Genomic DNA, 12809 nt, shown 5'->3' on the forward strand with positions numbered 1-12809 from the left:
CAAAACAGACTTGCAGAGATAGAACAGGATCACTCGGAGTTTCTACAAGACATTTCGTGAGGACTTAACAGGGTACAAACCACCAAGGTTTCGTCGACCTAACGGATCACTGGAGACAAACAGTAAAGAGAACAGCAAGATACTGGTTGACTATTTCCAAAATCTACTGAACTGCGATCCACCAATTGAAAGACTACAGTTTGAATAACCCCCACCAAACCAAGACTCACAGCCCCCAACAACTCGAGAAATAAAAGAAATAAAATCCAATAGCTGAAAAATAATAAAGCCCCTGGGAACGATGGCATAACTGCAGAAATGTTAAAAATAGGAGGAGATGACCTCATCAGAAGAATTCATACACTCTTAATAGAAATATGGGAGACCATGATGATTCCAAAGGACTGAAAGAATGCCATTATCCATCCGTTACATAAGAAAGGTAATCGAGCGGACCCCAACAACTACAGAGGCATATCCTTTTACCATTTATATACAAGGTTCTATCTAAAGCGCTATTAAACGGAGTAGAACAACAAACAGATTATTTGATTGGTGAATATCAAGCAGGCTTCAGAAAAGATAGATCGTGTTCTGAGCAAATTTGGAGTCTGAAGACGATATTAAGGACACGCCGCAGTACCACCACATGTGTCACTTTTGTGGACTTTAAGAAGGCGTATAAGTCTATCGACAGACAAACTGTTGTGGACATCCTAGGAGAGCTCAGTGTAGACAAGAAGACTACAGAATTAATCCGCCAGACTTTCATAGACACAATATCTCAAGTGAAGTTGCTAGGTGAATTATCAGAGCCTTTTGAAGTACATACAGGAGTTCGACAAGGAGATGGCCTCTCCCCAATCCTTTTTAATTTAGTGTTAGACAAAGTCATCAGGGAATGGGAAAAATAAATCAAAGGTATAAACATTGGTACTCAGGGACAAGGAATTAGCGTGAAGTGCCTAGCTTTTGCTGATGATCTAGCTATCTTTACCAAGCCTAGTGAAGAAACCGGGTATACCATAGAGAAGTTACATAAGATAGCATCAAAGAAAGGCCTCCAAATATCGTATGAGAAGACTCATGTCATGGTTAATGGACACCAGATTATCCAAAGATCCCTACTATAGACAAATTATGGAAAAATCACACAGGTCCCTTCCTTCAAATATCTAGGAGAAATCATTGCACATTCCGGATTGGACAGGAAAGCTAATTTAGAAAGAGCCACCAAACTCCTGAAAGCATACCGAATAACTCGGAACCACTACAATAAAAGAGTATTGTCACGAAATGCAAAACTTAGGCATTACAAGACTGTTGTTCTTCCGGAAGCCTTGTATGCCTCAGAAACCAAATCTCTAGGAGGCAACTCTAAAACTGATGAAATTGAAAACAAGAACGAAACATTCTTAGGAAAATATATGGCCCCGTTCATGTAAATAGTATATGGATCAAAAGGAAAACTGTAGATTTGTACAAAGCAATCGACAAGTTCACCAATACCGTACGCAGGCGACGATTGAAATTCTATGGCCACATCTGTAGAATGGACGACACTAGATATGCAAAAAAAAAAAAAAAAAACTGCTTGGTATAATTAATTCAAAGAAGGTCAAAATAAGCTGGTTAGAGGAAAAAAAGCAGGACTTAAAAGAAATGAACATCACATAAGAAATCATCAGGGATTGCAAGGCGTTTGGGAATCTGGTTGCAAAGCACACGTTCACGGAAAGGGCTAAAAGAACCACTGGGAAACAATGGACTCAAGAAACAGCATAGCGAGTTCATGAAAAGATTTTGGGAGGAGAAGAAGGAAAACCATCATCAAGCTAATAAGTTCCAACGCGCTCTGTAAACGGGCGTAACGAATAAATAAATAAATAAATAAATAAATAAATAAATAAATAAATAAATAAATAAATAAATAAATAAATAAATAAATAAATAAATAAATAAATAAATAAATAAATAAATAAATAAATAAATCTCTTCTCTATGTAAAACTCAACGTCTGTCTGTCTGTCTGTCTGTCAGTATACACGTATGTATGTATGTATGTATGTATGAATGTGTATATACATGCATTGGTGTCCGACTATAACTCGAAAACCACTTATTTTTATCCGGTGCCCGTTGTTACCCAGAGAAAGGTGTTTGTGTACAACATGTTGAACTGTGATGAAAATAAATCAAGGAGTAACGATTTCTGCGAAACAACTCGAAGAAAATTATACCATTTGCAAACGTGTATCGGCTTACTCCGCCTAAACTTTCAAATTATGCAAAAATTATACTCGTAAGGATTGTAGATATTATAAAAAATTCTATAAAATTTCCAGGTGTCTGCATAACACTCTCAACCTAACTGTTCCTTTGAAGCAACATGAAATTCCCGCCATTGTAGCTTGGCTCACAGGGTGTGTTCCATTACTATGTACCAGAGAGCAAGCAGCATATTTTAGCTTCCATTCCCAAGCACCAGATGTCATTTGGGGTTTCTTGGATCATTAAATATAAGATTCCGATCAGATAGTTGCATTCCAGGTAGCCATCTTGTAATGCAAGCAACTGACTAATTATGCGAAATCACACTCAGCCATCTTGAAAATTCAAATCAATTTACTGCATATTTGTTTTGAAGATACAAAGTAATCGCCAGTGAGGAAGGAAAGCCAAATTATAGCGTAAATAAATTTGTATGACTTCTTGAATTTGAGTGTTGCTTAGAAGCAACAGCGGGTTTCAAGTCGACCTAGCATGTACTGTTTTTCTGACATATGCTTTGTAATTCGAACTATTTTGTTATGTTTTTCTAGACATGAAGCCGAACATTTTACAGGATACGGACAATTTAAACATTCTAGATGATATATAGGATGACAATATTTCCGATTTCGATGACGTCTCGCCCGATATTGAGGATGAAATTAATTTCTGCCTAAGTGTAACATCTGAAATCATATGAGAAAATGGGGTAATATTTCTTATGATAATGGTATGTTTTGACGCAATGGACTGAGATTTCTTACACAATCTGTAGTTCACGAGCCTAGCAGCAGCCCACTTGGAAGCCAAGGGCTGTAGTGCAACAATATTTGTTAATTTCTCATTTGGCGTTGGAAATGTTGTTTCGGGTTTTAAAATGTGACGCATGACAGGTATTCGTCTTACTTTCAGACAGAACCACGAGACAGAGCACCAATGACCCAGCAAAGCATTCATGAAACATTAGAATCAGAAAAATGCTCCTCATCTTTTGATTTTCCTGCAGTTTCTAAGTTCAGATACACCGTCAACAAGAACTACAGGTTTCATAATGTGAACCTCATTCCACTTGCTGACACATGGAAAGCTTCTGTGCCACCCCATTCAACTCAGAGTGAATGTTCCACGTTTGAATATTTCAAGATGTTCTTTCGTGATGAAGTATTTCAGATATTTGAAGAGCAGTAGAATCAGTATGCACAGGAAAGGGACTCGGTGTAGCTAAAAACAACGTCTATGGAAATGGAACAACTTGTAGGTGTCCTTTTATTTACGGGTATAGTGAAAGTGGCTGGAATCAAATCACTCTGGACTGCTGATACAAGGTTTGCAGTGTGAGTCAATCAAGAATGAATTCGGCTCACCTTGAACTTCCCGGTGAGTATACTGCTGTTGCATCTTCATCAGTCGTATTCACCATATTATTTCCTCCATGTAATTGATCCTCAGATCTATTATGTTAGTGTGTCAGCCTCCCACATGAGAGTTTTATGCGAGTAATTATTGATCATAATAGTGCTTGTTTGTGTCCGCTTACCTCATGTGCGGTGACTGCAGATGAACTGCAGATACATGTACCCTATTGTATTTCACAAGTGGGCTAATGGCATCACGTGTTACGTCACTGGGTACCTGCATTGTTAGTGGGACACATAAAGAGGTCACTAAACAGCTCACAAATCTCAAAGTGAATAATGAGTAATTTATGTTGTGATTGTGAAAAATGCGTCCTCTATTATAATACTTCCGCTGTGTTGTTTCTCTCTCAGGTTTAATATCTTGTTAAATGTTTTCTTTGCATGTTATTTTCTAATTCTTTGAAATCAAAAATTTGTTTCGACAGACGAACCGAACAGTTGTAGAATATCGTTATTGTGAACGACCTTTTAAAGATAGGAATGAAGTTCCCGAACCCTTTTGTGGAATTTTACGCTCTGCAACTCCTCCGCATGGGGTTTCTAGATATCTGGATATCTGGATAGGCCGAGAAAGCGTTCGATCTTTTACATCGTGCAGTTAGAGGCGTACAGCTGTGAGTTTGTATCCGGGAGATAGTGGGTTCGAACTCCACAGTCCGTAGCTCTGATGATTGTGGTTTCCCATTTTCACACCAGGCAAGTTCAGGGGCTGTACCTCAATTAAGACCACGGTTGATTTTTTCTCACTCCTAAGCCTTTCCTTCCCCATTGTCACCATAAGATATACTGTATCTGTGTCGCTGCAACGCAATACAAATTGTAAGTAAGTAAGTAAGTAAGTAATTCGTCTTTATTCGTGGCGAAGTTAGGGCTCAAGGCCCTCTCTTACACTTAACCACAATATTTAAAATGAGTAACGTACATATAATATTTAAATAAACAGATCTTTTAAAATAATATGGTACTAATAGAAAATTTTGAGATTGTAATAAAAAAAAACCTATTATAGAATGGACAACACTACAATCTAAGTGTACATGATAATAAATATAAAACTAACACTAGTGATAATAAGAGACGGAAACACAGAAGAAAAAAAAACCTATAACTAGCAAATATATTTCTAATTTTTATGAATATATGCTCATTCACGCACTCATTCACACTACACACATCGAAAGTCAGCTAGAGGTATTCAGAAAGTGATTTCGGCAATCCGTCTTAAATCTCCTACGAGAACGCAAATCCCTAATGGTAGCAGGTAGGGTATTCCACAGCCTCGCGGCAATGACTACAAAGGAGCGGTTGTAGGTCCTGGAGTGACTGAGAGATATTGTTAAACAGGAGCCAGATCGTGTATCGTGGTTATGATAGGAGGAGAGGTAATTAAATTTTGAAGAGAGATAATTCGGTACACCTGTGTTTAGAACTCCATGCAGAAGAGACAACATGTGGAGACTGCGACGCTCATGAACACGAAGCCATGACAACTCCCTGTAATAAGGCGAAATGTGAGAACCATATCGCAGCTTAAATATGAATCGAATACAGGTGTTTAAACTCCGTTCAAGCATCTTGTTACTGTCTTGAGATATGTCCGTAAGTACAGTGTCGCAGTAGTCTAGAATTGGTAAGATTAGGGATTTTACCAGTTGTATTTTAAGATTTTTTGGAAATATAGTCGAGTAGCGTTTGAGAGGAAAAAGGGATTTCTGCACTTTACGGCATGTATTTGTCACTTGTTCAGTCCAGTTGAGGGTCTCAGTCATTATAACGCCTAAGTTTCTCACTGACGTACAATAGGGCACGACAATGTTATTTAAAATAATTGGGGCTACATGTCTACTTTTTAACAAGTTGAGGTTTATTTTGGTACCAAATATAATAGCCTGAGTTTTGTTAGGATTTATTAACAAGCTGTTATTTTTTGCATAGTCATTCAGTCGTCGTAAGTCAAAATTTACTCTGTCAATGGCTACATCTATGTCTTGTGGACATGAGTGATAATAAATCTGAAGATCATCTGCATAGATATGGTACTTGCTATATTTCAATGCGTCCCCTATGTCGTTCACACTAACAACAAATAGAAGTGGGCCCAAAACCGACCCCTGCGGGACACCTATTGATTTGTTGTGCCATCCTGAGTACGTTGTTCCTACTGATACTCGTTGCCGACGGTCAGTGAGGTAAGAGCTAAAAAATTTAAGAGATGTCATATTAAAGTTGAGACTACGGAGTTTCAGTAATAGTAACCCAGGGCTAACTGTGTCAAAGGCGCTGCTTAGGTCTAGTAGTGTTGCTACAGTCACATATCGTTGGTCTATCGCTTGTCTGATGTCGTCCCTAACTCGCAGTAATGCTGTCGCGGTACTATGTCCTTTTTTAAAGCCGGATTGAAAAGGGTCAAGGAGGGAATTTTGGGTCAGGTATACAGTGATTTATGCATGAATCAGACGTTCTAGTGCTTTTGCGAGGGGTGGCAGGATGGACACAGGGCGGTAATCTGATGGAGAATCCAAGGTATTGTTTTTCGGGATAGGCCTTATTAGTGCGTCTTTCCAAACGTTAGGGAATACTCCATTGGTCAGGCAGTAGTTGAATATGTGAGTCAGTATTGGTAGTACAGCCCCGATGATGTTTTTAATTAATTTTATAGAGATACCGTCATTACCTGTCGCATCGGAAGTGATAGAGTACAGTACACGTTTAACATCATTTGCGCTAACGGTGTGGAAAGAGAACTGGTCGCACTCGGAAGAGCGTGCTAAGTTTGGGGGATTAGCTGGTAATGGAACTGGTCCGACTTTAGGCTGAGAAAAGTAATCATTTAAGGTATCTAGAGATATGGTGGGAATGTGCTCTTCTACGGCTTTGCCTATGCCCAGAGATCGTAACTTCTTCCAGGTTTGGTTTAAATTATTATTTCCCGCTAATTGTTGAAAGTAGCGGCATTTACTGTTTCTAATTAGCTGTTTAACTTTGTTTCTAAGTATCCTGTATTGCTCAAAGTCATATTTGTCACGTGTTCGTCTGAATTGTCTGTACCAACGGTCACGGCTGGCCATAACAGATCTTATCTCGGTCGTCAGCCAGGGAGAAGGGGGGCGGGTAAATCTTACCTGCCTCTCCGGAGCATGTTTGTCATACAAGTTCAGCACTAATGAGTTGAATCTGTTGACTTTTGAGTCAATGTCATGAAAATTACGTATGTCATCCCACGGTAAGTTATATGCGTCATTACGTAGGTCATCTAATTCAATATGTTTTATGTCTCTTAAAATAACGTAGCGTGCTTTATACTTCGGTCCTCGGATAGAGTAACATGAGTACAATAAGTCGTGAGTTGAAATCCCAGGAGCAGGGATCTGTCCGTGCTTAACGACTTTCTGGGGTTGATTTGAAATTATAAGGTCAATTAAAGTGTGAGTCGAGTGGTCAGGGTAGTAGACATGATTCGTAGCTTTAAGTGGTAGGATTTCCATGTTCAGAGCATGGAATATGTGACACAACTTATCCGATTCACTAGTTTGTTTTAACAAGTCAGTATTAAAATCCCCCATGACTATGACATCTTCGTAGACCGAGATAAGATCAGTTAAAGCTGCTTCGAATTCCCCCATTTGTCTAATATTAGGTGGCTTATATACAATTCCTATTAATATTTTCTTATTACAGTCGAGTTCAACAAACATATACTCAGGTCGCAGGGGAAGGCTTGGGTCTGAGGTGCAGATAATCTTGCATTTTAAATCATTCCTGTAGTAAAAGGCTACTCCACCACCTCGTCTGTCAGTACGGTCATGTCGTAAGAGCGAGTATCCGTCGAGATTTACAGCACATGACGGCAAATCTCCACGTAACCAGCTTTCTGATATGCCAATACAATGCACCTTATTATTTTCGAAAATTGCCTGTAGTTCTTCTAGGTGAGCTGCAATGGATAGTGAATTTAGGTGACAACACGAGAGAGCTCTCGGGTGATTCATCAGCTGCCGCCTCAGAATGGATCCCGTTGCTTCAGAGTATGGGAGGGGTGAGGGTTGAGTTAAGAAGGGAGGCGAGGAATGCGGGTCATTGACACAAGGGATAGATTCGTCTACCAACATAACAGGAAAATTAATAGTAGGTACATGAAATAAGACGAGCTTACCTGAGAACAGCACTGAATACATCCACTGACTATTACATACACACACTCACTCACACACAAACGTAAACTACTGAAAACACACATAATAAAATTTAACAGTCCACTCGTTCATCCTACACAGCTAAGGCATTTAGTTGCGCAATCGTGCATATTTGAAACTTTGTGTTATCTTTCAAAACACATATTCTCCCGTCCTGAGTCCAACAGTTTCTTGGTCCCCAAAAGTCCCTAGCACGATTTAATATACTTTTTCTCACACTTGTGAGGGATTCTGTGATAAGAAGTCCACTCCCCTTCAGTGCACGCTTGGCTCGCCACACACGATCACGATCATGATAGCGCAGGCATTTAATTATAATCGGGCGATTTCCTTGCGCAACCACTTGTGCAGATGTCCGGCTTCGGCGCCCCAGTCGGTGACAGCGGTCAACGTCACTCATTGAGAGCTCAATCGAAAATTTAGTTTTTATTATATCCAAAGACTTATTATATACATCTTCAGACGGTTCTTCCGGGACGCCGTGTAGCAGTAGGCAATTTCGGCGACTATATTGCTCTGCCTCATCTAATGCCTCATCCTGTTTCTGAATTTTATCCTCTATCGCACTTAGTTGTTTCTTCAGGTCACCAATTGCAGTTTTTACTTGCGACTTGAATGCCTGGAATTCGCCGTCCAGCGTTTGAAGTACAGTCGGAGGGTTGGCAGCACTTACAGCTGAGTCCAAGCGAGCTTGAAAGTCCTTCATCACTTCTTCAAATTCACTTATTTTCCTAGTTGCTTCTTTCAAAGCCATGACGGGAGTGTAGAACTGACGCTTGTCAATTTATGTTCCACAACTATGCACAGATTAAACGCTTTCTGCAACTTATTATGCGAATCGAGTAGGATGTTTACGGAGCGAAAATTACTCACTCATCACACTAGTCGCCATTGTTCTATAGTTCTATTGTAAAAAAAAAAATGTCACATTTAGGATGTCCTGACTTTTTACAGTTTAGGCAATGTTAAGCCCAGCGTCAGGAATACTCCTCTTCTACCTAGGACAGGATTTATGTTGTTAACATTTTCCATGGTGTGTAGCTCAGATGGTAGAGCGCTAGCCTTCCGAGCTCAAGTTCGTAGGATCGATCGTGGTTCAGTCCAGTGATACTTGAAGGTGATCTTGTGACGGTAGATTTACGGACACATTAAAGAAATCCCGTGGGACAAAATTTCGGCATCTCAGCATCTCAGAAAGCTGTAAACGTAGTTGGTGGGACGCAAAATCAATAACAATGTAGCTCAAATATACAATCTTGTATTGTTGGCAACCTTATGAAAATAGGTTTGTGGTCCCGGGGACTTTTCTCTAGAATTCCTTATGCTCTACGATTTATACGCATATAGTTTGTGGATAACTTTAACGATTTAGGCAGCATAAGCGGAAAAATAGTTTGCTTGCCGTCAATTTCTTCAGGTAGTTTTGCAGAAACCGTTTCTGCTCGGGTCCCTTTCATTACAGTTTAATACAGTATTTAATAAAAGAAAACCCTCCGCTGGAGATTCTGTAGGCAAAAGCGAAAACCGCATAAAAATCTTTCCAGCGATTCTCGAATTATAACGGTTTACGGAACTTTAAATCGAGACGTAGAAATGCTTTCACCGGGTGAGTTGGCCGTGCGGTTAGGGCAGCGCAGCTGTGAGCTTGTATCCGGGAGATAGTGGATTCGAACTCCACTGTCGGCAGCCCTGAAGATGGCTTTTCGTGGTTTCACATTTTCACACCAGGTAAATGCTGGGGCTGTACCTTAACTAAGGCCACGGCCGCACGGCCGCTTCCTTTCCACTCCTAGGCTTTCCTATCCCATCGTCGCCACGAGACCTATCTGTGTCGGTACGATGTAAAGCAAAATGTAAAAAGTAAAAAAAAAAACCTAAACAAAATAAATGTTTCCTTTAGCCTACATAGTGCAGGGTTTATACTGTTAACAAATACAAAAAATGTTTTAGCTATGTGGTCCCCCAGACTTCTATGTAGAACTCTTTATCCTCTACGATTCTTGCCCATACAGTTTGTGGATATCTTTAAGGGTTAAAGAAGCGTCAGCGAAAGATGTTACTCTCCTCGAGTTGCTCACGTTATAATCCAGACAGACGATGAGTTTTGTAGCTTACAGTATATGTAAAGCTTCAGCTCGGTACAGCGTTCCAATGATACCGCTGTGTTATAATTTAGTTCAATCACTTCTGAAAGTATGTACATTGCATACACTGTGAACAATGATTTTCTCTCCCTCTGCATCGGTGGTGAAGGGCAGCTACTGAATTTTGAATCCGGCGGAAGTTAGTCGAATTTCAGAAGAACGAATAAAATTCATTTGACACTCCATTTCGTACATGTAAAGATATCTCATTAAAACTCAGCAATAGACTATCCACCAGAGTTTCTACCGCCTGGTGGAGTAAGAAAAGAACATCGAAACTGACATGCAGGTAACATAAGTTGCATCAAATAAAATTGTCTGAGAATGGTAGGTGACAGTTAAATTGAAATAATAAATATGGTAGTTAAACCTATTCAATACAAGTAAATAAGAGATGTAGAGATTACATTCTTATTTAATTAAAAGTGGAAATGGTACCGGTTTCGACCCCAGTCTGGGTCATCATCAGCCGATTGTAACTCGAAAAACAATGCATAAGTAAGAAAGAACTTAACGGTCTTTAAATGGTAGGTGAGATCATATCATGGATTTATTATTATTAATATCATTCTTATGATCGTAAAATATTAAGACGAGAATCAGAAATATTAATTAGGTTATGGCTAGTGACCTAATAATGGACCTAAGAATGTGCTAAACAAGTCGTATATTTTATATTATGAAGTATACACTAGTGCTATCACACGTAGGTTACAGCTTCTCTTCCAGTTGAGCCAGTGCTGCCTAGGTATGGGGCTATCACCTGCCAGTCTGGACCATCCATCACGTATCGAGGGAGGAGTGTCTCCCAGATTTATCATGTGAGCATGTACCAATCCGTTTACCGTAATTCGCACGTGCTCGTGCATGAGAGGTGATGAACACAGTTCACTGGAATGTCCTTAACTACTGATTAATGGTTAGTAGACAATAAGAACAGGAAATTGGTACCGTGGTTTATGTCCTTGTTGGAAGACATTTTATCCTTGGTGCAGCCATATGTGACCAATTGTTACTTGCTAATAACAAGGGATGTTCATGAAGTTATTGGTATGATCTTCATAAATCAAATTTTGTCAGTATTCCCCATCGTTTCTATCTCAGATTAGTCATGCAAAAGTCGAAAGTAGGTTCATTTCAATTTTTGTCTGCCTGTCTACTTGAGGTGACATCATGAGAAAATGGCTAGTCTAAACATAATTTCTTGAACTCGGATTTTAAATTCAGCAATTTTTTGAGTGTGTATTAGGCCATACGTCTGCAGTGCTAGGGAAAAGTGGCATAAGTCTGAAAACATACGTTTACAGGAGAAGCAAAGGACAGTTTTAGAGAATACATGATTTATATTTTAGTACTTCAGTTCAATATTTATTTAATACGTTTACAAATTTAAAAAACGCAGAAATATTCTTCTTTGGTAAATGCTCAGAATAAATTACTTATGTCTCTAGAAGCATTGAAATGCCATTTGGTCCAACATAAAATTGGTAGGCTATTAATATACGCTTTAAGCAAATGTAGTAATAAAGTCTGGAATAATAAAATGAAATGAAAATAAATGAAATGAAAAGTTCATACTGTAAACATTTTTGATCTGTGTGTTTAGTTTACTAACATGGGTTCGTCATCACTGCTGTATACATCAGGATCTATGTCTGCAAAAGTGGAAATTGCAGGAGAATATCTGTAAAATGAATGGGAAATGGAATCAATTAGATGAAGCAAATCCAACAAGATATTTTTATTTTCCTTGCTGATGGGAACAGGTCCATTGTAACATTTCTTCAGTGTGTGATTTTGGAGAGTTTATCATCTTGGGCGTAAGTCCATTACTTCAAAAGAGGCGTCATTATCCAGGGTTGCTTTGATACATATTTTCTGAGGTACAGGTTTCAAATACCTCAGCCGCTTTATATCAAGCCACCGAATACGCTTTTTTTTATCCAATAACCCTTTCAGCAGGTATCCAAAGCCAAAAATCACATCTTGTGACATTTCTGTGACTTGAATTGTTTTCTTCTGCTAGCGTCCCTCACTAGCTGATACCAGTCTCTCAGATGAGCAACAGTCTTATTGGTGCTCCTCTCAATCAGAAAGTTTTCTGTATCACATTCCAGGTGTGAATGTCCTGAAGGCATGAATTTATGGTATATTCTGGAGACACTTGACCGATATAGGCATTAATGACAGGAACATGGCAGCTTGTTCCTATTCTGTCCCCCAAATTTGTTCAAATACAATATAATGTGATATATTAGGAGGCACGCCTCGAATATGCTTTTTCAGACAAGAAGCTCTTTAATTGGCACCAGTAGCAACAATTGCAGCGTGCCACATGTAGGATGAAGGAAGCACAGTTGTGCACTGTCAAATTACACGTCCACAGTTGTCGTTAGTAGAAAGCAACATTACTGTAAATGTATGTAATCGAAAAACACTGCTATATATCATATACTAGTGTTGCAATGGAACAGTCAACATTCACAATATTCTTTTAAACGCGATTTACTATCGTAAGCTTTTTTTGTATCATATTGATGACCTGCCTTCTTTTCTTGCAAGAACATTTGTTTCTTATCCACTTTTTACTGTCTTGATTCGTAGATTAAACATGCCACATTTGTTACAGGTGTCTGCCTTAGGTTTATAAAAGGATGTGTTCAATGTGTGGAAAAATGTGTTAATACATTGATTTTGATACAGGTTTCTTGCAGGTTATCTTATAATAGTTCATACATATTTTTTCTAAGCTTGTCCTTTTTCTTTAATAGTGTGACTCGTAT

Source organism: Anabrus simplex, chromosome 1, assembly GCF_040414725.1.
Source record: "Anabrus simplex isolate iqAnaSimp1 chromosome 1, ASM4041472v1, whole genome shotgun sequence".
NCBI lineage: Eukaryota > Metazoa > Arthropoda > Insecta > Orthoptera > Tettigoniidae > Anabrus > Anabrus simplex.